The sequence below is a fragment of the Dendrobates tinctorius genome, unplaced genomic scaffold (assembly GCF_039654945.1).
Source record: "Dendrobates tinctorius isolate UK_male_01 unplaced genomic scaffold, ASM3965494v1 ptg000097l, whole genome shotgun sequence".
In the NCBI taxonomy this organism is placed as follows: domain Eukaryota; kingdom Metazoa; phylum Chordata; class Amphibia; order Anura; family Dendrobatidae; genus Dendrobates; species Dendrobates tinctorius.
In genome coordinates this window covers 13,487,540-13,515,008 of record NW_027361765.1, presented here as the reverse complement: position 1 = coordinate 13,515,008, position 27,469 = coordinate 13,487,540, and the positions used below count along the sequence as shown (strand labels likewise).

General features: G+C 40.4%; 1 protein-coding gene across 5 annotated transcripts in view; it reads right to left on the bottom strand.

The window, feature by feature from the left end:
• APBA2 (amyloid beta precursor protein binding family A member 2) overlaps positions 1-27,469 on the bottom strand; it is a 791,677-nt gene that overhangs the window by 651,912 nt on the left and 112,296 nt on the right. For 4 of the 5 annotated variants that reach the window (XM_073586917.1, XM_073586914.1, XM_073586913.1 and 1 more), the window contains exon 2: positions 20,921-21,014. The exons of the other annotated variant lie outside the window; for it this stretch is intronic. The gene's annotated coding sequence lies outside the window, so the exon portion shown is untranslated. The remainder of the gene's footprint in view (positions 1-20,920; positions 21,015-27,469) is intronic. 5 annotated transcript variants of the gene reach the window in all.

Below are 27,469 nucleotides of genomic sequence, written 5' to 3'. Positions count from 1 at the left end.
TTCCCTATCCACATGTGTAATATCAGAGGGAAGGGGTTTCAAATGAGTCAGTCACCAGAATCATACATCCATCACTATTCACAAATAGCAAGTATAGTCTATACTAGCGTATGGCGGAACGGCCATGCGCGCTTTTTATAGCAGCCGGGACCTTCCGGAAGCTTCCAGATCTCCAAGATGGACCAATGAGATCTGGAGCAGGACCTGAGCACATGACTTCCGATTTCCAATGGGAAACCGTCTCATGAGCATGCTCAGTAGGAGGACAGAGGGACTTAGCCCCTGGAGAGATTAGCTGCAAGGCAATCTCCTCTGCGGTTGATAAAGAGCAAGAGGCCGCAGAATGTAAGGGTCTGGATTCCTGCAGAGCAGACGCAGGAACCTGACTCCTAACATATGAGATATATGATGATAATGAGATGTTTGCGAAAAACTAATCTCTACTGCCAGTACGTAATGCATAAAAAAATATCATTAAAAGGAAACTGTTGGCAGGTTTTTGCTATGTAATCTGAGTGCAGCATGAGGTAGGGGTTAATACACTTATCATGCTGTGAGCTGTTGTTTACTTACATTGAAGGTTTTTCCACAAGGATATTATGATTGCCATGTCTGATGTGCAGGCAACTGCTAGCCCAACCATGCCCCCTCCTCTGATAAGCAGCTCTCTGTCAATAGACAATGTACTCAGAGAGCCTGATGTGGGCGAGGGCAGCTTTCTCAGCTCTGCTGCATTCTATATCTGATAACTCTATATCAGAACTGCTGCATCCAGTAATCTAAGTGATACATGGTCGGATTTAACTTCTCTTTGCCTACATCATACTGCTCTCATATGAGGTATCAAAAACCTGCAGACGGACTCCCTTTAATGTAAAAACATATTTTCAACATTGGGACATTTTCTAATGGCAGATTCCCTTTGAAGGAATTTCTCACAGCTAGAATAGGCTTCTTTGACACTGATAAAACTTAATAGTATATCATCAAGACTACCTACTTATTAGGCAAATATGAAAATGTGGCTGCCTCATATAAACAGGCCCAAAAAGCTGATCTAATTAATTTTATAATACCTAAAATGAGTTAATGAGTTTTATGATGCCTATAATGATTCATAAAACTAAATTATACAATTCTGACTACTTCTAGGCATCACTAGGGGGAGCCATTGAGCTTAATGAAGACTGATTCATTTTTAAGGCTATTTGAGCAGAACACATATTTAATATTTTGGAGGTCTGCATCAAATAATTCTAATAAAGGTGAAATCATTCAAAACACAGAATCTTAAGCCTATTAAGAATTAAAAACAAACTACACTCACCCATACAAGTTACAATTACTTTCCGGATCACACAGTGCAGAACAATGGAGAAGCGGCATTTAATAGTTTTTCTGCATCGCTCTTATCAGAGCCTCCACTTACTAGATATTGTGCTGTAAAGATTGATTAGTCATTTAAAATATTAAATAATTCAAAGCCTGAAAAGGTCCAGAAATTAATTTAAAAACGTGAACGGGCTGACTCCTATTAACTTATTTAGTTCCACCACTGGAAGAACAATTAGAAGCTACATACAGGTTGACAAGCTGTACAATGCTTAATGTGTTCTCATTAATTCAGTATTTCCTCAGCTGGTCTTACAGAAATCAGGAATATAGAAACACTTCACTATGCATTAGGAATAATTTTCAATAATTGTGCTCAGTAGAGCACCAAACTGTAATAAAGGAGTAAAGGAAATTTTAATTTCCTGCATCCCTTGTGACTCAATGTGAAAATGGGGTCATACAAAGGGTGTGGGGAGGGTTGCTGAATGGCACTACAGACTTGATGAATAGTGGAAATAATCAAAAAATTTGCCATATGGATAGAAATATCAAGGTGTGAATTTTGGGAAGCAATTTACAAATGGATTTACAAAAACCATGAAATCTTACAAATTCTCAGCCCTTTAAAGAAGCACTCCTATCAAAGTTTTTATCCTCTTCATAAATTGTAATAATCATCATATTATATAGCTCTGGGTACTTATAATTGCTCATTGAGCCTTTGTACCCAATTAATCATTCTCTTTTCTCTGTTCTATGTAGAGAAAGGAAGTTTCTTGTTCCTGCATGACTCATTCCCCTCTTCAACTCTTGACCCAGCTGTTCCCTCCTCATCCCCCCCCCCCCCGTCATAGACTCTTGCAGTGATTCATAACTGGTACAGAGAAAATTAGCCTTCTGTTTCTACGCTACCATTCAAAAGCTTGGGTTCACCCAGACCCAGTTTTGTGTTTTCCATGATAACTCATACTTTTATTAATCAAATGAGTTGCCAAATGAATTTAAAATCTAGTCTAGACATTGACATGGTTCAAAAAAAGATTTTTACTTGAAATAATAATCTTCTCCTTCAAACTCTGCTTTCGTCAAAGAATGCTCCCTATGCAGCAATTGCAGCATTCTTGCAGTTAATTTGCTGAGGTAGTCAGGAGAAATTTCACCCCATGCTTTCAGAAGCCCCTCCCACAAGTTGGTTTGGCTTGATGGTCACTTTTTGTGTACTATACGGTCAAGCTGCTCCCACAACAGCTCAATGGGGTTGAGATCTGGTGACTGAGCTGGCCACTCCATTACAGATAGAATACCAGATGCCTACTTCTTCCCTAAATAGTTCTTGCATAATTTGGAGATGTGCTTTTGGTCATTGTCTTGTTGTAGGATGAAATTGGCTCCAATCAAGCGCTGTCCACAGGGTATGGCATGGCATTGCAAAATGAAGTGATAGCCTTCCTTATTAAAAATCCCTTTTACCTTGTACAAATCTTCCATTTTACCAGCACCAAAGCAACCGCAGACCATCACATTACCTCCACTATGCTTGACAGATGGCATCAGGCACTCTTCCCGTATTTTTTCAGTCGTTCTGCATCTCACAAATGTTCTTCTGTGTGATCCAAACACCTCAAACTTGGATTTGTTTGTCCATAACACTTTTTATCAATCTTCCTCTGTCCAATGTCTGTGTTCTCTTGCCCATATTAATCTTTTACTTTTATTAGCCAGTCTCAGATATGGCTTTTTCTTTGCCACTCTGCCCTGAAGGCCAGCATCCCGGAGTCGCCTCCTCATCGTAGACGTTGACACTGGTGTTTAGCGTGTACTATTTAATGAAGCTGCCAGTTGAGGACCTGTGAGGCATCGATTTCTCAAACTACAGACTCTAATCTACTTGTTTTGTTGCTCAGTTGTGCAGCGGGGCCTCCCACTTCTCTTTCTACTCTGGTTAGAGCCTGTTTGTGCTCTCCTCTGAAGGGATTAGTGCACACCGTTGTAGGAAATCTTCAGTTTTTTGGCAATTTCTCGCATGGAATAGCCTACATTTCTAAGAACAAGAATAGACTGTTGAGTTTCACATGAAAGTTCTTTTTTCTGGCCATTTTGAGAGTTTAATGGGACCAACAAATGTAATGCTCCAGATTCCCAACTAGTTCAAAGAAAGGTCAAGTTTATAGCTTCTCTAATCAGCCAAACTGCTTTCAACTGTGCTAACATACTTGCACAAGGGTTTTCAAGGGTATTCTAACCATCCATTAGCCTTCTTACACAGTTAGTACCAAAGTACCATAAGAACACTGGAGTGATGGTTGTTGGAAATGTGCCTTTATACACCTATGAAGATATTGCATTACAAACCACACGTTTGCAGCTAGAATAGTAAGTTACCATATTAACAATGTATAGAGTGTATTTCTGAATCATTTAATGTTAGCTTCACTGGAAAAAAACTGTGCTTTTCTTTCAAAAATAAGGAAATTTCTAATTGACCCTAAACTTTTCAACGGTAGTGTACATAGAACTTAGAAGGATTCATCTACTAAATTTACAATCACGTAATATCATAAATCTAATATGTCACTTAGTGACAAGACACTGTGGGCACCTACCTGATCCCAGGAACTAGAGGCACCAAAGTCTATCCCTGTCCCTCTATTACTCCTGAAGGTGTAGACGCCGGGTTCTCGTACCTAACTTACCTTTTTCCGATCTCTGTCCCACCCAGGGAGGTGAGGGGCTGAAGTTTATAGAAAAACACTAACCAGACAGACAAGGTTAACATACAGGGATAAAAGAAAGCCACAATCATACAAATACACTAACAAAACAACAGAGTGGGAAGCAGAGGAGGTATAGGAAAGGGAAACCAAAGGTGAGAAAATAAAGAAAAACACACAAACCAACCCCACACAGCAATCTCTAGAAAAACTCTCCAATCGCCAACTCCAAACACTGAAAGTTCTCCTTCAAACCAGGCAGTAGAACTAACACTAGCAACTCCCAAGTACCTGTGGTGAGCACATATATACCAGAGGGGAGTGGCCAACACAGAACAGCTGAGACAATTCAAGATGGAGAGCTCAAGAGGATCAACTGAACTGATTAACCTTTGGCCTCACAGCAAGGAAACCTGCACTGTTTAATAAGATGGTGAAACAGTTCTAATAAGAGCATGAGTTCATGGAACCAGATGCCACGATTTTCTGGCCCCTCCCTGTCGCGGTATCCCCATGACATAATGGAAAACAGAAAAATTATCAAGATAGAAGGGCAAAATGAGCAATTGTAAGTACATAGTGTTATATGATATAATGAAGGCAATATAATAAGAAGTTAAAAACCTTAAAGGGAGTGCTTCTTTAAAGCATCACTCCAGCAAAAAGTGACCTGCTCGTCACTTTTCAAGACAAGTCTAAGAGAGCCTTTTTCAATGTTTGCTAGCATCCCATCCAGTAAACTATACCGATTATATAATTTGTCAAATAAAAACAAGTAAAATAAAACAGTAGCAATGTCTAAATTTAATATATACAGTGGGGCAAAAAAGTATTTAGTCAGTCAGCAGTAGTGCAAGTTCCACCACTTAAAAAGATGAGAGGCGTCTGTAATTTACATCATAGGTAGACCTCAACTATGGGAGAGAAACTGAGAAAAAAAAATCAGCTCTTTGGTCTTCACCATAGTGGAGTTTGGAGTCAGACTGTTTGAGGGTGTGCACAGGTGTCTTTTTATACTGATAACAAGTTTAAACAGGTGCCATTGCTACAGGTAATGAGTGGAGGAAAGAGGAGACTCTTAAAGAAGAAGTTACAGGTCTGTGAGAGCGAGAAATCTTGTTTGCTTGTTTCTGACCAAATACTTATTTTCCACCATAATATGCAAATAAAATGAAAAAAAAACAGACAATGTGATTTTCTGGATTTTTTTTTCTCAGTTTGTCTCCCATAGTTGAGGTCTACCTATGATGTAAATTACAGATGCCTCTCATCTTTTTAAGTGGTGGAACTTGCACTATTGCTGACTGACTAAATACTTTTTTGCCCCACTGTATCCTCTTTGAATCAAACTTTGTCTAAAACATGATATTAAAAATACTATCCTAGTCAATATTATAGGTATAATATTTCCAAATATTAATCACTATGTAAGTAAGGAAAATTTGTATTTTCTAACACATCTGCCCAACAACCACAGGTGTTTTTCCAGTATTCCACTGTGAAAGCACATTAAGCAGAAAATTTATGTAAACCAACAAAAAACTGTGTGTTATCTGTGACATTTTGTTTGAGTATCCCATCATGCCCTGGGATTCTCAAAAAAAGTCACTAGGGGGCTGCCCCAGTCATTGTCACAACCCTAAAATGGGACATCATCAGTGACATCGGATTCAGGGGCTGGTCTAGTCCCTGCTCTACTAAGCATGTGCCGGTTGTCAATTCCGTTGCATGCTCAGTATGTGCTCTATACTCATTGTGCTAGATTCCTTTCAATGTGCGCTGACATTGCGCTCCCTCGCTGGGACTAAAGAGAATTGACGAGATGCCAAGAGAGAGCACAACACAAGCTCGTAATAAGAAAAAAAGGAAGACATAGAAATAAAAACTGGTGCAGCTTGCAAACTATTTCCCTAAACAACATTACTCTTGATATGAACATAAATTATTTTCCTTTTTATTCTGTCAGATGTATTTTGACACTATATTATACAAGAGAACAATGTTCGTCACACACTCAAATAGGACCGGCATTGAGCCCAAAACAGAAAAATAAAGAAGACGGATCGATGATTCAGCCATTTAGAGCTGATGGAGATGGCTATTTATAATTGTATTTCTGTGATATACACAGCCTTTTTATACATTGTGACTACGATACATTTAAGTATAGTAATGTGTATCAAAAGGAATTACGACAAAATAACATTTTAAAATGTAAATAATTGAGTTTTTCTAACTAAAATTCTGATGACGGATGATGTTTAAACTTGGGGATATTACAAAAGCAATGTAAGCAAAGCTCTCCAGCATGGGCGGGAACGAGAGAGCAAAAAAACAGCAGAATAAAAGTTTTGTTTTAACTAATCTTATATTTTATACCCTGTTAATATTAAGACAAGGCTCCAAGATCCTATCCCAATGATGTAATAATATTAGCAAATACCTCCAATTAGAAATGTAGTGTAGTTCTTCTGATAAGTTATCTTGCTTTTCCCTTTGTACACCCAAGATAGCTTCGGTATCCACTTTAGAAATCAGCAATGACGGCAATCAGAGACCGCTTTGATGTCCATATGCCAATGTGGGCTCGAGCGAGTCGCTCTGTCTTTGTCATGAAATTTAGATATAGGGCTAGGAGAGCACACAAAATGCTTATCCCAGGTGAAGGAAAGCCTAGCTATAATGTTTGACACCCTAATGATACATTCACAGTCTGTCTTTATTCTGGCAGTCAAAAAAGACAAGCAAAAGACACTTCTGGAATCGTTCCTTTTCTCAGCAGTTATGTACAACTAAAGTACATTTTTATGCATTTTTTGGATCATATCTTGAGCGTCTTTTTCAACATTTTTTTTCCACCAGCGATTTTTGCGAATCTTTCTAATCGTGTTTTTCCAGACATTTTTTGAAATACACAAAGCAATGAAGAAAACGCTAGCATTTTCTACATTTTTTTTTCAATAAAATGATCAAAGAAATGAGAAGGCTGAAAGACATCTCTAGGTGTCTTTTTAGTCTTCGTATTGAATTGTATTGTAAAGTGTTGACTGTCTTTGTAGCAGAAAATTCCTGAAGGATGCAGGTCACTTCTTTCAACCACTTGGTGTTTTTGAAAGCCTGAAGCAGTTAAAAGATACTTAAAAGCCTGAAAATATCAAAAGCAAGTCATTTTCCCATACAAATTACATTTTACAGCATTTTCATTAGCCGATATGTGGATCTGCTGCTTATTGGAGATGGAGCAAACGACACTGAGTACGGATGCTATAAGCATAGATTAATGATTATGAATAATTATTTCAGAGTTGAAACAAAACATTGGAAATAACTTTAATGCACAAAACAAAAAAAAATTGTTCCAGGGAACTCGTCTGATTTCCAAACGATGTCGGGAAGGAATATTCTCCTAATATGGAGCAATTAATAGCTGCCCCATTGGGTTTTTGCCTTCCTCTGCATCAACATGTTGGGTTATAGGTTGAATTCTGTGGAATCCTGTCTACCTTCAGCATTAAAACCTAAGGAACTATAAGGCTAAGTTCACACGTACCAGAACTCTCGCGGAAATTACCGCGAGAATTCCGGAATTCCATTCCGCGGGAAAATCGCATTTTAAATTCCCGCGATTTTCCCGCGGAAAGACTAGCATTTTGCAAGCGTATTTAGCTTGCAAAATGCTAGCGTTTTCCAAGCAATCTGTAGCATCGCTTGGAGAACTGATTGACAGGTTGGTCACACTCGTCAAACATAGTGTTTGACAAGTGTGACCAACTTTTTACTACTGAGGCCGCCTATGCAGCATCAGTAGTAAAAGATAAAATGCAAAAAAAAATAAAAAATGGTGTTATTATTACCTTCCGACATCCCGCGCAGCCGTTCCCAGTAATCCTTTGCGAAAATGCCTGCGATGACGTCCGTTCTCGCGGGATCGCGATGTCTCGCGGTAATTCACGATGACGTCGCGCGAATGACCGCGAGACTTCGCGATCCCACGAGAACGGACGCCATCGCGGGCATTTTCACAAAGGATTACTGGGAACGAGAGCGTGGAGAGAGGCAGGAAGGCTGCGCGGGACGTCGGAAGGTAAGAATAACAATATTTTTTATTTTAAATTCTATTTTTTACAGGGATATGGTACCCAAAGCCCGGAGGACAGTCTCCTCTTCTCCGGACCGTGGGTACCCTCCGCAAATGTTCTGCTTACTTTCCGCATGGTGTGCACAGCCACATGCGGGAAGTAAGTGGAACAATGCATTCCTATGGGTGCGGGATCGCCGCGAATCCGCAAAATTAATGAGCATGCTGCAGTTTTTACCGCAAAGCGATTCCGCCGCGGTAAAAACCGCAGCATTAGCACAGCATTGCGGAATCCCATAGGAATGCATGGGATGCTTATTTTTCACGGCAAAATCGTGCGGTTAAAACCGCCGCGGAAACGCGAAAAAAACGCCACGTGTGAACTCAGCCTAAGGGTACATTTCCACGTACCCTAATGGCAGCGTTTTGGACAGAGCGGAAACCCTGCTCCGCCCAAAGCCCCACTCCCTTCTGGCTGCGCCATGATTCCGGATGTGCTCAGTGAACACATCCGGAATCACCGCAGGTTAGCCATAGAGTAGGCTGTTTACCTTGCGGAGAGTGAGCGTCTCCGCAAGGTAAAGCGACAAGCTGCAGTCTGGAAAGACACGCTGCATGTCCGATTACGCAGGTGTGTCACCCGCGTAATTGGACTCATAGTGGAGGCGGGATTTCATAAAATCCCCTCCACTATGCAGGAACATCTGGCCGCTGCGGATTAAACGCTGCGGCAGGACCCAGCGTCCAATCCGCAGCAAATACTGAGTGTTTCCTGACCATGGAAACACACCCTAAGAAGACACATTTCTTGTGGAAATATTGAACGCCATTTAGCATGTTTTATGTAGCGCACTCATCATGTACATGAAGCAGATGGATTTATTCTTCTTACAATACAGCCTAATTAAGGATTTCAGTCCTATTCGCTGTCAGAATTGAATATATCATCAGCTATTATACAGCTCAGAGGTGAAGAGATATATAAATATCTATATTAGAATATCAAAAATATGCAGTAACTGTGAATGACAGTGAATAAAAATGTTATGTCATTTTAATTTGGAGATATTTTCCTTTAAATCAGAATGCTGCTGGATTTAAATGACTTTCAATTGCGGTGGAAACCACAACTACCCATGAGGAAATAGGCATAGACTAGATGTGGCAGGGGCAGGAGTCAGGGCATAGTACAATCCTGGGCTTCAGACAAAAAGATGCCTTTAGTCTGTCCCGGCAGATTTCATGCTAAGCTTAAAGCTCTGATAAGATTACCCTGCAAATGTAATTTTAAGCCACATTGTTTTTGGCAGCAATTGGACAACAACAATGCCACTATGACTTGTGCCAAGACTGTCGTAAATGTATTGTAATACTGACAATGTGTGAGTGATTTTCTTCACAACTAATCAATAGATATTATGTTTCCATTGTTTGAAAGTACTCAATCTAGCTTTATGGGTAGGCCTTCTCTGTTATCTGACACATGTTGCTGTAGGGTAAGTATCTAATACTTGTATCTACATGAGCATGTGGCTTTGGTGAAGTTTTCCACTGATACAGATCATGAGTCATTGCAGTACATTTAGATACTACTGTATACTACCTAAATAACTATCTATACAATACAGTACTGTCATAATTCAGACCGGGTTGTTCTTGTCTCTCCTTTTCCTGGTCTGGTCATTTAGGGGTTAACTTTTCTCTGCCTAGTTCTGGTGGTAGGTCGTCTATTCCTCTGTGCTGCTTCCTGCAGGCAGTGTCAGTTATTTTTCCTGCCCTGCTGTGCTTAGCTGACTTTGCTTGTGTCTGTGTTTTCCGTCCCTGTCTGTCCCGTCTCTGTGTGTCTTTGTGTTTGGATTCCACGGTACCCGACTCTGCTCCTGTCTTTTGCTTCTGGTATTTCTGCTTCTGACCGGTACTGACCTTTTTGGCATTCCTCTGACTCTGTGTTGGGTATTTCCCTTGGTACTGCGCTACTCTCTGGTAACGACTCGGCTTGTTTGACTATTCTGCTGCCACTTGGTGGTAGCCTCGCTGCAGTGCTGGTCTGCTCTATGCAGTTTTTCAGCCTTCCCTCCACTCTGCTTCCATCTTGTGAAGTTTGCATTTACCTGCAGAGCTGCAGCATGACAAGTACTATTTCGATACTAAGTATAATGTTCACTATATCCAAGTTGTGGGGAAAAAAACTAAAAGCCTGATTCACTAAGACTGGCATTGTACATTGCAGTCTTAAAGAGTAACCGTTGTTTTAATTTTTATTCCATAAATCAACAGTACACACGAAAACATGAAGCCTTGTAATGTATATTATCAGAGAAATCTGCTTCTTTCTCTGCCAAAATTGATCAGTCATTATCAAACTTCTCAATTCTGAGAAACTTGATAATGAAATCCGACTTTCCAATTACTGAGATGGCGGTGACTACTGATACAATTCTATGTAGGCGGGAAGAGGAGGAGCTACATAAAGACAGAGCTCCTCCCTCCTCCTCCCCTTCTATATACATAGAATCTTATCAGTAGCCACCACCATCTTCTATCTCAGTAATGGGAAAGTCTGTCTTCACTGAATACAGATTTTATCCATGAATTGAGAAGTTTGATAATGACTGATCAATTTTGGCAGAGAAACAAGCAAATTTCTCTGATAAGATAAGTTATAAAGTTTCTTATTTTCATGTGAGTTATGAAATAAAAATTAAAATTAAAATGACATTTACGCTCTAATAGAGAGGATTTTGGAGGAGGATGCACCAAATTCACTAAGAGGAGCCACTTCCTGAATTGTAAGCATCTTATCCGTGGCATGTGTTTCCTTGTGCCTCCCTAAAGATGTTACTCCAGTCAGAGACATAAGTCACAATTCGCTGCCATAAAGAATAATTTTACATCCCATCCCAGCCCCCAGGTCCACCCATTTTCACATTACTGCCACAACTATCTTAAGAAACACAAAATTCACAATATTTTGTGAACAATTCAACATTGAAAAGTTGCAAAAATTTGGTGCAAATTGTTTTACGCCAATTTTCTAATGTAAACACTTTGATTAAACGGGACCTAAATCCTTTTCTGCAGAATTCACGTTTTCTTGTTGCTTTGCAAGTTTACCAAGTATCAAAAAATGTTAATGATCCAGTTTTTCAATAAAACATATTATTTTGAATCCAGTTTAAAATGTTACAAGATTTACAAATACAAGATATAGTACTCTTACATCTTTTGCCATTAGGTTCTTAATCATAGCATACAATGAAAAACACAGAACTTTATTTAATATCATAAAGGACCATTTACAAGCGTTCATCCCTTAAAAAGATACAAGACCTACATAGAAAAGAGAAGGATAACAAATAAAACTTATTTTAATGTCTTCAAATTTATTATATGAATATATGACCAATGTCAGTCACTAGCGGTTTTAACAATATAAGAAGTCATTTTTCCAGTTGGGTTCCCCTGGATGTCTTGTGCACAGGAGTAAAATTCCAAAGGTCTCTCAGTTTAGAATATGATATCCCCCTTCATCTTTGCTAGCTGGACTCTGCTGCTTCTACATCAAAAGAGGGGACACTACTGGGACTTACAATATGCTTATCCCAAAAGTAGTTAGTATCACTAGACGACATTATTGAAGAAATCTTCAATAATGATTTTCACATGCCAGTACTTTAGTCAGTCTATTGCTTCAACCTTTGTACGCAAAATATAGGAATATTAGACAACAGTCCACATTTTTTTAGACCTACAGTGGGGGGAAAAACTATTTGATCCCTTGCTGATTTTGTAAGTTTGCCCACTGACAAAGACATGAACAATCCATAATTTTAAGGGTAGGTTCATTTTAACATTGAGAGATAGAATATCAAAAATAAAATCCAGAAAATCACAATGTATAAATTATATAAAATTTTTTGCATTTTGCAGAGACAAATAAGTATTTGATCCCCTACCAACCATTAAGAGTTCTGGCACCTACAGACCAGTTAGACGCTCCTAATCAACTCGTTACCTTCATTAAAGTCAGCTGTCTTACATAGTCACCTTTATAAAAGACTCCTGTCCACGGACTCAATTAATCAGTCAGACTCTAACCTCTATGACAAGGGCAAGACCAAAGAGCTATATAAGGATGTCAGGGACAAGATCATTGACCTGCACAAAGCTGGAATGAGCTACAAAACCATAAGTAAGATGCTAGGTGAGAAGGAGACAACTGTTGGTGCAATAGTAAGAAAGTGGAAGAGATACAAAATGACTGTCAATCGACATTGATCTGGGGCACCATGCAAAATCTCACCTCATGGAGTATCCTTGATCATGAGGAAGGTGAGAGATCAGCCTAAAACTAGACGGGGGGAACTTGTTAATGATCTTAAGGCAGCTGGGACCACAGTCACCAAGAAAACCACTAGTCACACATTACATTGTAATGGTTTAAAATCCTGCAGTGCCCACAAGGTCCCCCTGCTCAAGAAGGCACATGTGCAGGCCCACCTGAAGTTTACAAATTAACACCTGGATGATTCTGTGAGTGATTGGGTGAAGGTGCTGTGGTTAGATGAGAAAAAAATTGAGCCTTTTGGCATTAACTCAACTCGCCATGTTTGAAGAAAGAGAAATGCTGCCTATGACCCATAGAACACCGTTCCCAATGTCAAGCATGGAGGAGGAAGCATTATGTTTTGGGGGTGTTTCTCTGCTAAGGGCACAGGACTACTTCACTTCATCAATTGGAGAAAGGATGGAGCCATGTACTGTAAAATCCTGAATGACAACCCCCATCCCTCCACCAGGACAATAAAAATGGGTCAATGCTGGGTCTTCCGGCAAGACAATGACCCAAAACATGCAGCCAAGGCAACAAAGGAGTGGCTCAAAAAGAAGCACATTAAGGTCATGAAGTGGCCTAGCCAGTCTCCAGACCTTGATACCATAGAAAACTTATGAAGGGAGTTGAAGCTCCAAATTGCCAAGTGACAGCCTGAAAATCTTAATGATTTAGAGATGACCTGCAAAGAGGAGTGGACCAAAATTCCTCCTGACATGTGCGCAAACCTCATCATCAACTACAAAAAAAGTCTGACTGCTGTGCTTGCCAACAAGCGTTTTGCCACCAAGTATTAAGTTTTGTTTGTCAGAATGATCAAATACTTATTTCTCACAGCAAAATGCAAATAAATTTATACAATGTGATTTTCTGGATATTATTTTTGATATTCTATCTCTCAATGTTAAAATGAACCTACCCTTAAAATTATAGATTGTTCATGCCTTTGTCAGTGGGCAAACTTACAAAATCAGCAAAATCATATTTCCCCCGAAGTATGAATATCGATAAAAAATACTGACATATAAAAGTTGCTTTTATCAAATACTATATGTGTTCCTATATGAAAATACTGGATTTTTATAGTAATATAATGAATTAAATTACTTTAAACTTGCTATTAAATTTGTGGCTGCCATCTTTTGTTGTCTGCGAATACAGTGTGCAAATGAATAATACTATGTAAAACCACTGCAAGTGGTGATCTTTGCCTGCAAAGGCTGGCTACATTCACGGACCCTAGACTAAGGTCAGCAAATAAGTACTGTATTTTTCTGATTATAAGATTCACTTTTTCCCCTCAAATTTGGGGGGAAAATGGGTGTGTGTCTTATAATTGGAATATACCTTACCAGGAGCGGTGGAGCAGGGTCCCAGGGTCGCTGCTGGAGGAGGCAATAGTGACACGTTGCTGCAGGCCACAGGCTGGGATGAGGGGGTGTTTGGAAATGCAACACTCCGGGTGATCGGTGGTGCGAGGCTCTGCTGACATTTTGTGAAAGCCCAGAGCCCATGGTTTACTTTGCAGTGGACTCTGGGAAAATGGCTGCTGGGGGCAGCACATGCACAGATGGAGAATCTTGGCACCAAGATCTTGGGAGATGAGATCTCAGCGCCAAGATCTCCATCTGCACATGCACCGCCCCTGGCCGTCATTTTCCCAGAGTCCACCGAAAATTAACCATGGAAATACAGAGGCTCCGGGCTTTCACAAAATGTTGGCGGAGCCCCCACACCACCAAACACTCGCAGCGTCGCACATCCGAAAATCCCTTTCTCTCAGTCTGGGGTCCACAGCATTGCCCCACTCCTGCCTCCGCCAGCAGCGACTCTGGGACTCCGCTTCACTGTAGCCACCACGCTCAGTAAGCAATAAGACACATAGATTGTAAGAAGCACTACCATTTTATTAAAAAAAAGTTTTTTTTTTCCTATTTTTCGCCTCAAAATTTGGGGTGTGTCTTATAATCCGGGGTGTCTGATAAACCACAAAATATGGTAACTTGTGGTTAAAGTGTGACACAAAGTCAGTAGGAGTACATGTTATTTTATATCTTTTTGTCTCAAGGTAAATTGCATTACACAGCTACATAGGTTGAAAAAAGACTTGGGTCCATCAAGTTCAACCTCGTCATCAATTATGCAGTTTTTGTCACTAAATTATCTATATGCCACAATGCCATTTCTGCTGAGGAATGCATCCAGCCCTTTTTTAAAAGTTGTTATAGTGCCTGTCAATAGTAAAAGGTAGAATGACCGTGACGTCATCAGAGGTCATTCGCGCAATGCATCCCTGGGAACGGAACTTGCTGGCAGCGCAGCTGAGGGCCGGGAGGACTCCGCGGGCCGACAGAGGGTAAGTATATCCCTATTTTTTATTTTAGTTCTATTTTTTACAGGAATATGGCACCCAGGGCATGGAGGAGAGTCATGGCCACATGCGTAAAGTGAGCTTTTCAATGCAATTCTATGGCAGCGGAATCGCAGTGATTCCGCATAATTAATGGTCATGCTGCGGATTTTTCCGCAATGCGATTCTGCAGTGGAAAAATCCGCAGCATGGGCACAGCAATTGCAGATTGCATTGAAAATCAATGTGATGTGTTTTGTTAGCATTTTTTAAGCGTTTCCGCTGCGGCAAAAACGCGGCGGAAATGCTTAAAAACGCAACATGGGCACACAGCCTAACTGTAAAGAACACTTTCCTATTTAGCTCCCAGAAACACCTTTCTTCCATCTGTACTGAATTCCCTCTGGTCCTAAGTATGGTCTTTGCAAAGAATAAGTCATGTGCCAGTCCTTTGACCACACATGTATTTATACATATGAGGTCTCCTCTGAGACATCTTTTCCAACCTCTCATCATATGTGAGACCTTCCATTCCTTGTAATAATCTAGTTGCCTACCTTTGAACTGACACTAACTTCTGAATATCCTTTTTAACCCCTTCACCCCCAAGGGTGGTTTGCACGTTCATGACCGGGCCAATTTTTACAATTCTGACCACTGTACCTTTATGAGGTCATAACTCTGGAACGCTTCCATGGATCCTGGTGATTCTGACACTGTTTTCTCGTGACATATTGTACTTCATGTTAGTGGTAAAATTTCATTCAAATAACTTGCGTTTATTTGTGAGAAAAATGGAAATTTGGTGAAAATTTTGAAAATTTTGCAATTTTCCAACTTTGAATTTTTATGCCCTTAAATCACAGAGATATGGCACCCAAAAAACTTGATAACTAACATTTCCCAAATGTTTACTTTGCATCAGCACAATTTTGGAACCAAAATTTTTTTTTGTTAGGAAGTTATAAGGGTTAAAAGTTGACCAGCGATTTCTCATTTTTACAACACCATTTTATTTTTACGGACCACATCACATTTGAAGCCACTTTGAGGGGTCTATATGATAGAAAATACCCAAAAGTGACACCATTCTAAAAACTGCACCCCTTAAGGTGCTCAAAACCACATTCAAGAAGTTTATTAGCCCTTTAGGTGCGTCACAGGAATTTTTTTGAATATTTAAAAAAAAAAATGAATATCTAACTTTTTTTCACAAAAAAAATAATTCAGGTTCAATTTTTTTTATTTTACCAAGGGTAACAGGAGAAATTGGACTGCAAAAGTTATTGTGCAATTTGTCCTGAGTACGCTAATACCTGATATGTGGGGGGAACGACTGTTTCGGCGCATGGCAGAGCTCAGAATGGAAGGAGCGCCGTTTGACTTTTTCAATGCAAAATTGTCTGGAATTCAGATCGGACGCCATGTCACGTTTGGAGAGTCCCTGATGTACCTAAACAGTGGAAACCCCCTACAAGTGACCCCATTTTGGAAACTAGACCCCCCAAGGAACTTATCTAGATATGTGGTGAGAACTTTGAACCCACAAGGGCTTTACAGAAGTTTATAACGTATAGCGGTACAATTAAAAAATCTGATTTTTTTCCACAAAAATGATCTTTTCACCCCAATTTTTATTTTTCCAAGGGTAACAGGACCCTAAAAGTTATTGTGCAATTTGTCCTGAGTACGCTGATACCCCACATGTGGGGGTAAACCACTATTTGGGCGCAAGGCAGAGCTCAGAAGGGAAGCAGCGCCATTTGACGTTTTTGGCTGGAATTGAGATCAGACATCATGTCGCGATTGGAAAACCCCTGATGTACCAAAACAGTGGAAACCCCCCACAAATGACACCATTTTGGAAACTAGACCCCCTAAGGAACTTATCTAGATGTGTGGTGAGAACTTTGAACCCCCAAGGGCTTCACAGAAGTTTATAACATAAAGCCGTACAATTTAAAAAATCATATTTTTTCCACAAAAATGATCTTTTCACCCTCAATTCTTATTTTTTCAAGGGTAACAGGACCCTAAAAGTTATTGTGCAATTTGTCCTGAGTACGCTGATACCACACATGTTGGGGTAAACCACTATTTGGGCGCATGGCAGAGCTCGGAAGGGAAGCAGCGCCATTTGACGTTTTTGGCTGGAATTGAGATCGGACACCATGTTGCGATTGGAAAACCCCTGATGTACCAAAACAGTGGAAACCTCCCACAAATGACACCATTTTGGAAACTAGACCCCCTAAGGAACTTATCTAGATGTGTGGTGAGAACTTTGAACCCCCAAGGGCTTCACAGAAGTTTATAACGCCCGGGCGTGAAAATAAAAAATTTGTAATTTTTCCACAAACAAGATCTTTTAGTCACCATTTTTTTATTTTCCCAAGGGTACCAGGAGAAATTGGACCCCAAAAGTTGTTGTCCAATTTGTCCTGAGTATGCTGATACCCCATATGTGGGAGAAAACTACTGTATGGGCACATGTCGGGGCTCGGAAGGGAAGTAGTGACGTTTTGGAATGCAGACTTTGATGGAATGGTCTGCGGGTGTCATGTTGCCTTTGGAGAGCCCCTAATGTACCTATACAGTGGAAACCCCCCACAACTGACCCCATTTTGAAAACTAGACCCCCTAAGGAACTTATCTAGATGTGAGGTGAGCACTTTGAACCCCCAAGGGCTTCACAGAAGTTTATAATGCCCGGGCATTAAAATAAAAAAATCGTATTTTTTCCACAAACATGATCAATTAGTCCACAATTTTTTTATTTTCCAAAGGGTAAAAGGTGAAATTGAACCCCCAAAGTTGTTGTCCAATTTGTCCTGAGTACGCTGACACCCCATATGTGGGAGAAAACTATTGTATGGACACACGTCAGGGCTCGGAAGGGAAGTAGTGACGTTTTGGAATGCAGACTTTGAGGGAATGTTCTGCGGGTGTCATGTTGCCTTTGGAGAGCCCCTAATGTACCTAAACAGTGGAAACCCCCCACAAATGACCCTATTTTGAAAACTAGACCCCCTAAGGAACTTATCTAGATGTGAGGTGAGCACTTTGAACCCCCAAGGGCTTCACAGAAGTTTATAATGCCCGGGCATGAAAATAAAAAAAATCGTACTTTTTCCACAAACATGATCAATTAGTCCCCAATTTTTTCATTTTCCCAAGGGTAACAGGAGAAATTGGACCCCAAAAGTTGTTGTCCGATTTGTCCTGAGTACGCTGACACCCCATATGTGGGAGAAAACTACTGTATGGACACATGTCGGGGCTCGGAAGGGAAGCAGTGACGTTTTGGAATGCAGACTTTGATGGAATGGTCTGCGGGTGTCATGTGCGTTTGGAGAGCCCCTGATGTACCTAAACTATTGAAACTCCCCACAAGTGACCCCATTTTGGACACTAGACCCCCCACGGAACTTATCTAGATGTGTGGTGAGCACTCTGAACCCCCAAGTGCTTCACAGAAGTTTATAACGCTCGGATGTGAAAATAAAAAAATCATTTTTTTCCACAAAAATGATATTTTTGCCCACAATTTTTTATTTTTCTAAGGGTAACAGGAGAAATTGGACCCCAAAAATTATTTTGCAATTTGTCCAGAGTAGGCTGATACCCTACATGTGGGGGTAAAACACTGCCTGGGCGCATGTCAGAGCTTGGAAGGGAAGGAGCACCATTTGACTTTTTCAACTCAGAATTGGCTGGAATTGAAATCAGACGCCATGTTGCATTTGGAGAGCCCGATATGCCCAAACAGTGGAAACCCCCAATTCTAACTCCAATCCAAACCCCAACACACCCCTAACCCTAATCTCAGCCCTAACCCTAACCCTAGCCCTAGCCCTAGCCCTAGCCCTAGCCCTAACCCTAGCCCTAACCCTAACCCTACCCTAACCCTAACCCTAACCCTAGCACTAACCCTAACCGTAATGGAAAAATGGAAATAAATACATTTTTTTTATTTTATTATTTTTCCCTAACTAAGGGGGTGATAACTGGGGGTTTGATTTACTATTTATGGCGGTTTTTATGTTTGGTGGCTGTCGCACGCTAAAAGACGCTTTTTATTGTAAAAATAGTTTTTGCATCACCACATATTGAGAGCTATAATTTTTCCGTATTTTGAGCCACTGAGTCATGTGAGGTCTTATTTTTTGCGGGACGAGTTGACGTTTTTATTGGTACCATTTTCGGGCATGTGACATTTTTTGATCGCTTTTTATTCCCATTTTTGGGACACAGAATGAACAAAAACCAGCGTTTCATGAATTTCTTTTGGGGGGGTGCGTTTACACCGTTCCGCGTGCGGTAAAATTGATAAAGCGGTTTTATTCTTCGGGTCAGTACGGTTACAGCGATACCTCATTTACGTCATTTTTTTATGTTTTGTCGCTTTTATGCAATGAAAACTATTTTATATAAAAAATAATTATTTTTGCATCGCTTTATTCTGCGAGCTATAACTTTTTTAATTTTTCGCTGATGATGCTGTGTGGTGGCTCGTTTTTTGCGGGACAAGATGATGTTTTCAGCGGTACCATGGATATTTATATGCGTCTTTTTGATCGCGCGTTATTACACTTTTTGTTTGGCGGTATGATAATAAATCATTATTTTTTGCTTCGTTTTTTATTTTTATTTTTTAAGGGGTTCGCTAAAGGGGTTAACTAATGGGATAGTTTTATAGGGCAGGTCGTTACGGACGCGGCGATACCTAATATGTGTACTTTTATTGTTTTTGTTTTTTTTTATTTTCAAAAAATGGATTTATTTTGGGGAATATTTTTTTTTTTTTTGTAATTTATTTGGCGATTTTTTCTAAATTATTTTAACACTTTTTTTTAATTTTTTTTTTACTTTATTAAATAGTCCCAGGTGGGACATCACTGTTCTGTGACAGATCGCTGATCTGTCACATCACAGATCACTGTGACAGATCAGCGATCTGTCACAGGCAGTGCACAAGGCTTCCTCATGCCTGCGCTTTGCAGGCACTGGGGAAGCCAGCTTCCTGCAGGCCCCCGAAGGCCCCCCGTCACCATCTTGGATTCGGGGGCCTGCAGGGAAGGAGCCCCCGGCAGCAGCGCTGCACATTGCGCTGCCGTGGGGGGCTCAGGGAAGCACAGAGGGAGCCCCCTCCCTGCCGATGCTTCCCTTTAACCCCCGGTACACCGCGATCATGTTTGATCACGGTGTGCAAGGGGTTAACGTGTCGGGGGCGGTCCGTGACTGCCCCTGACACATTGTGCCGGGTGTCAGCTGTGATAATCAGCTGACACCCGGCCGCGATCAGCGGCGCTCACCACGTGGGCGCCGCTGATCGCGGTAGACGTACTATCCCGTCCATGGTCATAGGGGCCCGGGTCCCATGGACGGGATAGTACGTCTGATGTCAGGAAGGGGTTAAAATATGGATCTCATAACTGGATCTCATATTCCAGATGTGGCCTCACAAGTGAATTTTAAAGGGGTAACAATACTTTAGGATCACCAAATGTTATCTCTTTTTATACACCGTAAAGTCTTGTTTGCTTTTGCGGCTGATGCTTCGCATTGAGTACTGCTGTTCAGCTTACTTGTAACAAGAATACCTAAGTCCTTCTCATTTTCTGTAGTTCTAAGTATACTGATATAGTTATTACTTTTAAATTGTGCGAGCCCACCTCCCACAACAAGACAGTCTCACTTTAGTTAAACCCTGCCTGCACAACGGAGGATCCACATCTCGCTCAAGCCTAAACTTATAAAATAAATTCAGGATAGGTAGGAACAAGCTTAAGGCCTCACTTACAATACAAAATAATTGCATGGCAAAATAAAACTAAACAGATGGTATAATAGAAAGATTTGCACTTCATCTGTTTTTTGAACAAACTCCTGTTTTGGCTTATATGATGATGATAAAATACTGATAGAATACTGACACCAAAGTGCTGTGTGAATGTGACCTTACTTGTATTCATTAGAACAGCTTTGGACAGTAGGAGGAGTGCACAACAAATACATAAATCATAGGAACCAAACAGAGTTTAGGAAAGGTTGATTATTTCTTCTCCTGCACTCATGATTGTAGAAAACATTAAAATAAGGAAAAACTGTACCTGAGTAAAGAACCCAAAATATTCTCTTGGGCACTACAGTAATGTGATAAGCTGATTGCAGAACATTCTTCCAATACCAGTAGAAATCTGATAACTGCAGAACAGAAAATATATCAAGTTAAGTATGGCACATTATCTACTCACAATGAGGTGATACAAGACTAGGCATTATACTAAAGCAAAGTAATCATTGGCTTTATTGCGGCTACCAGAATATACAGTGGGGGAAATAAGTATTTGATCCCTTGTTGATTTTGTAAGTTTGCCCACTGACAAAGACATGAACAGTCTATAATTTTAAGGGTAGGTTCATTTTAACATTGAGAGATAGAATATAAAAAATAAAATCCAGAAAATCACATTGTATAAATTATATAAATGTATTTGCATTTTGCAGTGAGAAATAAGTATTTGATTCCTCTGGCAAACAAGACTTAATACTTGGTGGCAAAACCCTTGTTGACAAGCATAGCAGTAAGATTTTTTTTGTAGTTGATGATGAGGTTTGCGCACATGTCAGGAGGAATTTTGGACCACTCCTCTTTGCAGATCATCTCTAGATCATTAAGATTTTGAGGCTGTTAGTTGGCAACTCGGAGCTTCAACTGCCTCCATAAGTTTTCTATGGGATCAAGGTCTGGAGACTGGCTATCCATGACCTTAATGTGCTTTTTTTTGAGCCACTCTTTTGTTGCCTTGGCTGTGTGTTCAGGGTCATTGTTTGCTTGAAGACCCAGCAGCGGCCCATTTTTAATATTCTGGTGGAGGGAAGGAGGTTGTCACACAGGATTTTACGGTACATGGCTCCATCCATTCTCCCATTGATGCAGTGAATTAGTCCTGTGCCCTTAGCAGAGAAACACCCCAAAAACATAATGTTTCCAACTCCATGCTTGACAGTGGGGATGGTGTTCTTTGGGTCATAGGCAGCATTTCGCTTCCTCCAAACACAGCGAGTTGAGTTAATGCAAAAAAAGCTAAATTTTTGTCTCATCTGACCACAGCACCTTCTCCCAATCACTCACAGAAGCATCCAGGTGTTCATTGGCAAACATCAAATGGGCCTGCACATGTGCCTTCTTGAGAAGGTGGACCTTGTGAGCACTGCAGGATTTTAAATGTTTCCGGTACAATACAACACAGTACCACAATATAACCCGGTACTACAATATTATTTTGTATTGTACATCAAACGGTTACGGTGTAATGTGTTACCAATGGTTTTCTTGGTTACTGTGGTCCCAGCTGCCTTGAGATCATTAACAAGATACCCTCTGAAGTTTTAGGCTGATGTCTCACCTTCTTCATGGTCATGGATAGCCCTTGAGGTGAGATTTTGCATGGTGCCCCAGACCTGTGTCGATTGACAGTCATTTTGCATTTCTTCCATTTCATTTCTTACTATTGCACCAACAGTTGTCTCCTTCTCACCTAGCATCTTACTTATGGTTTTGTAGCTCATTCCAGCTTTGTGCAGGTCAATGATCTTGTCCCTGACATCCTTATATAGCTCTTTGGTCTTGCCCTTGTCATAGAGGTTAGAGTCTGACTGATTAATTGAGTCCGTGGACAGGAGTCTTTTATAAAGGTGACTATGTAAGACAGCTGTCTTTAATGCAGGTAATGAGTTGATTAGGAGCGTCTAACTGGTCTGCAGGAGCCATAAAGCTTAATTGTTGGTAGGTGATCAAATACTTATTTCTCACTGCAAAATGCAAATAATTTTAAATAAAATTTATACAATGTGATTTTCTGGATTTTATTTTTGATATTCTATTTCTCAATGTTAAAATTAACCTACAGTACCTTTAAAATCATAGACTGTTCATGTCTTTGTCAGTGGACAAACTTACAAAATCAGCAAGGGATCACATAATTTTCCTTCACTGTATTTAGCCACTTTGATTACAACCTATTCATTTTGACTAGGCATATTTCTATCTCCACATGGGAAGTTAGAACAAGGGTGCATGCACATATTATGGCTTTTCATAATCTATACATAAATTAGCAGATTCAATACAAATCTGACAAAAAAAGTATGCTATGCACCATATATGCAAAGATAGTGTCTGGACTGACCTTACTGTTACTTGTAGTTCATAAAACAGTTCTGCACATAGTGCACCCAAGGAAGTATCTCTATCACTACATTAAGTTGCACTGCTTTCTACTTGGAAGCAATATGACCTGTGTGCTGCCTTAGGCCTTCTTCACACATCCATGTTTTGTGTCCGTATGTGGTTCGTTTTTTAAGGACTGCAAATATGGAAACAAGCACACCCATTTTATTCAATGGTGGTGCACACATCAGGTTTTTCACACGAATTGTGTGTCCGTTTAAAAAAAAAAACACAGACATGTCAGTCTTTAACATGCACCATGGACAAAATGCATGGCACACACTGATGACAAACAGATAACATCCGTGACACATACCGGCAACTGGTAAAAAGCATAACAATTCGCACTGTTCCCAGGTGCTGGCTGCTAAAGAGAGCTCTGATCATTGTCAATTGGTCTCCATGTGCTCAGCATGACCAGGCGACAATGATGGGAGTTGTTTTCAGTACCCGCTGTGTTAATCCTGTGTAAAGTTAAGAATAAAATTTAAAAAAGGCGTGGGCTCCAACATAATTTCATAACCAGCAGAGGGAAATTCCACAGCTGGCGGCTGATGTTAATAATCTGGAAAACAGGACAATATCCCAAAAGGTTCCCAGGCTAATAATAACATCTCACAGCTGTTTGCTTAGCCTTTAGTGGTTATTTTACAGGGGGACCTCAGAGAAAAAAAGACATTAGGGTCCCTCTATAAATTCAAACCAGCAAAGGTTAAACAGACAGCTGTAGGTTGATATTAATAGCCTGGGAAGGGGCCATTGATATTGCCTCCCCTCCCAGGCTACCAACATCAGCCCTCCGTAGCCCCATGAATAGCACATCCATGCGATGCGCCAAATCTGGCGATTAGCCTTGCTCTTCCCAATTGCCCTGGCGCATTGACAAGTGGGGTAATAGTACTGGGCTTGATATCAGCTTTGTATTGGAAAATGAGAATGAATGAACTCATGGAGATCAACATCCAACACTGTGGAGACACCATCACATGTTTCTCAACGCAGTGATTCTAGAGCAATGCCCCATCCCTTATGGGAAATATGTAAAAACATGCAAAACACAAGCCATGGAGACACCATCACGTTTCTCAACGCAAGCAATGACTAGCCAGGTCTTTCCCCGGGAAGGAACAACCACGGGAAGGGCAGTCTCCAATGGAGGAAACCACCTATGCCAAAACATGGTATCCATCCACAGACAGCTGTTTCGGGGTATTGCTCCTCATCAGTGTGGAGTAGGAAACTGGCCAGTAGGAGCAATGCCTAGTTGAAGACTGTGAAAAATGAGGATGAATGAACTCATGGAGATCAACATCCAACACTGCGGAGACACCATCACGTTTCTCAACGCAGTGGTTCTAGAGCAATGCCCCCATCCCTTATGGGAAATATGTAAAAACATGCAAAACACAAGCCGCGGAGACACCATCACATGTTTCTCAACGCAAGCAGTGACTAGCCAGGTCTTTCCCCGGGAAGGAACCACGGGAAGGGCAGTCTCCAATGAAGGAAACCACCTGGCTAGTCATTGCTTGCGTTGAGAAACATGTGATGGTGTCTCCACGGCTTATATTTTGAATGTTTTTACATATTTCCCATAAGGGATGGGGGCATTGCTCTAGAGTCACTGCGTTGAGAAACATGTGATGGTGTCTCCGCAGTGTTGAATGTTGATCTCCATGAGTTCATTCATCCTCATTTTTCACAGTCTTCTACTAGGCATTTCTCCTACTGGCCAGTTTCCTACTCCACACTGATGAGGGGCAATACCCCGAAACAGCTGTCTGTGGATGGATACCTTGTTTTGGCATAGGTGGTTTCCTTCATTGGAGACTGCCCTTCCTGTGGTTGTTCCTTCCCGGGGAAAGACCTGGCTAGTCATTGCTTGCATTGAGAAACATGTGATGGTGTCTCCGAGGCTTGTGTTTTGCAAGCTTTGTATTGGAAACCGACATCACGCCCTAGGGTCAGTAATAGAGAGGCGTCTATAAGACGCCTCAATTTCTATCCTCATAGTCAAATTGTAAAAAAGAACACAGCTTGAATAAGGTACTTTATTTCAAATAAACACTCCCTCTTTTCCCCTTTTCTTTGAAAAAAAAAACAAAGCAAAGTTATACTCACCTGTTCCAATGTACCCTGTATAAGATGAAAAATAAAAAAAACATACTCCTCACCTGTCTGATGAGAAGATAATCTATTTGTCACTTAAAGAGTCTAGCTCTATTACATTTAGATGCCATGCTGAATATTGGCATGATTCGAGCGTTCAGCCTGGCATCCAGCAGTGACACTGAGCTGTGCGTGATAGCGTAGCATCAGTGTCTCATGGCATAGCTTCGGAAAAGTGACGTATGTTGTGGCCAATATCATTGTATAGCCTAAGTCTAAATGTTAGTGAATTGCAGCCACATAACAAAAATATGCAGTGTTTTTCATGGTATGATTTGAAGGGTTTTCTTACAGTGATTTTGCTTTTACAGAAAGGCTGCAGTCAGTTACTTTAAATTGCTTTTTAGGTTTAAATGTTGTTAGTACTTATGAAAAAATAACAAACACAGCTAAACTCATTCATCGCAGCTCCTATGCTTGTTGTCCACAGCTGTCCAGTCAGACATGATGCCACCATAACTGCAAAGGGCTTAGTGGTCTGGTTCTGTCTACCTCGTCCTGACAGATGAGTCTTGTGATTGCCACGACCAGTCATGTGCTCTATAGACATTACCACTGCATGCTGTCAACAAAAACAGGACTAGCATTGGAGAGCGGGGAGATGATCATTGGGGTGTTTGGTGTTCTCTACATCTGCGGTAAAGAAAAATTAACCGTGGACAGCCTGACAACCTGTTTAACAGGGTTGACAGGCATGTGAAAGTACAGAAAAATTCCATGAATCTTGTGTTGCCCAATGCTACTTTTCCTAGATTGGAATGGGGGTATATTGTATATGGGCTTGTAGGGTTTGTAAACCAGGGCTACTTTTTAGCTTCAGTCTTGCCATAACTGAACATAAAAACTAAAAGGAAAATAATTAAATGAGGAAAATTAAGCTAAAATAGATTAAAAATAGTTGTCCTTTCTGCATTTAATGAATCATTAACTGATGATTAACTGATCATGATTCCTGTTAAAACAACATTTCCAAGTGTCACATGTGTATACAACATAGACATACTTGTAGATTGTGAGCCCTCGCGGGCAGGATGCTCTCCCATCCTATACCAGTCGTGACTTGTATTGTTTAAGATTACTTTACTCGTTTTTATTATGTATACCCCTCCTCACATGTAAAGCGCCATGGAATAAATGGCACTATAATAATAAATAATAATACTGAACCTATGCAGCATTTTTTTATTTAAAATGTTTTCAACATGACAGTATAACAAGGCAATCACTTTCACTCGTGTGATGAGACGGCTGATGTGCCAAATGAGAACAAAAGTTCCAGAAATAAGAGATGCTGATTATAAAGCAAAAGAACATTACAAGTGGCTTAAAATTACAAAAACATTAAAAAAAGAAATAAGTAGAAATTCCTGGTAAAATGTATTGTTAAGATTAAGGAAAGCAATCACAAGAGTAAAACTGAGGCCATAACAATCTTTCACCTCTTATGGTACATAAGGAACATTTTGTAACTTGATACAGCAAGATATCTTGAAGGAGAAAAGTGTAACTTGACATCTTAGACTGTGTTCACATAACATCTGGCCCTACGTTCGGTGACCCTGTTAGGACTTACGTCCAACCCCACAAAACGAGATTCAGGCATATGAGCTGATGGGCCATTGACTATAATGAGGCAGACTGAGTCACAGTGTGCTCTGTCATGCACAATTTTTGGCAGTATATGCCTAGGTGAGGTGGCCACTAAAAAGGAAAAAATAAGGAAATTTGGCCGCAAAATCCAGTGTAAATAAAAAATATCCTTTTTATTTAATATCCATTAAAATTTAATGGGCATCGTGACAATAAATATTTGTTGACGTGTTTCGACCATAAGGTCTTAATTAGGAATGAACGGACTAGTGGATGTTCAGGTTCCACCGAACTTTAGTTTAAAGTTTGGTTCGGGTAACAGAACTCTACCTTAACTTGATCCCAAACCCCATAGATGTCAATAGGTAGCCGAACATTGGTGCCATAAAAGGGCTATAAAATGATCGTAGTAAAGGCTAATGTTGGCTGCCAAGGGAAGCATAGTCTCTCTCTCCCTCTCCATCCGAGATCTAAACACTAAAATGGACTTTCAGGAGAATTCCATGTTCGGAGTTCAGCATCGAACACTAGATGTCTGGTAAGAACCCTGAATTTTACAGCTTGGGTTTGCTCACCACTAGTCTTAATTTTAAGACATGTGACAGGTCCACTTTACACTTAACATGTAATTTCATCAGAGCCTAAGGATTTGCTTAATGATGTTACA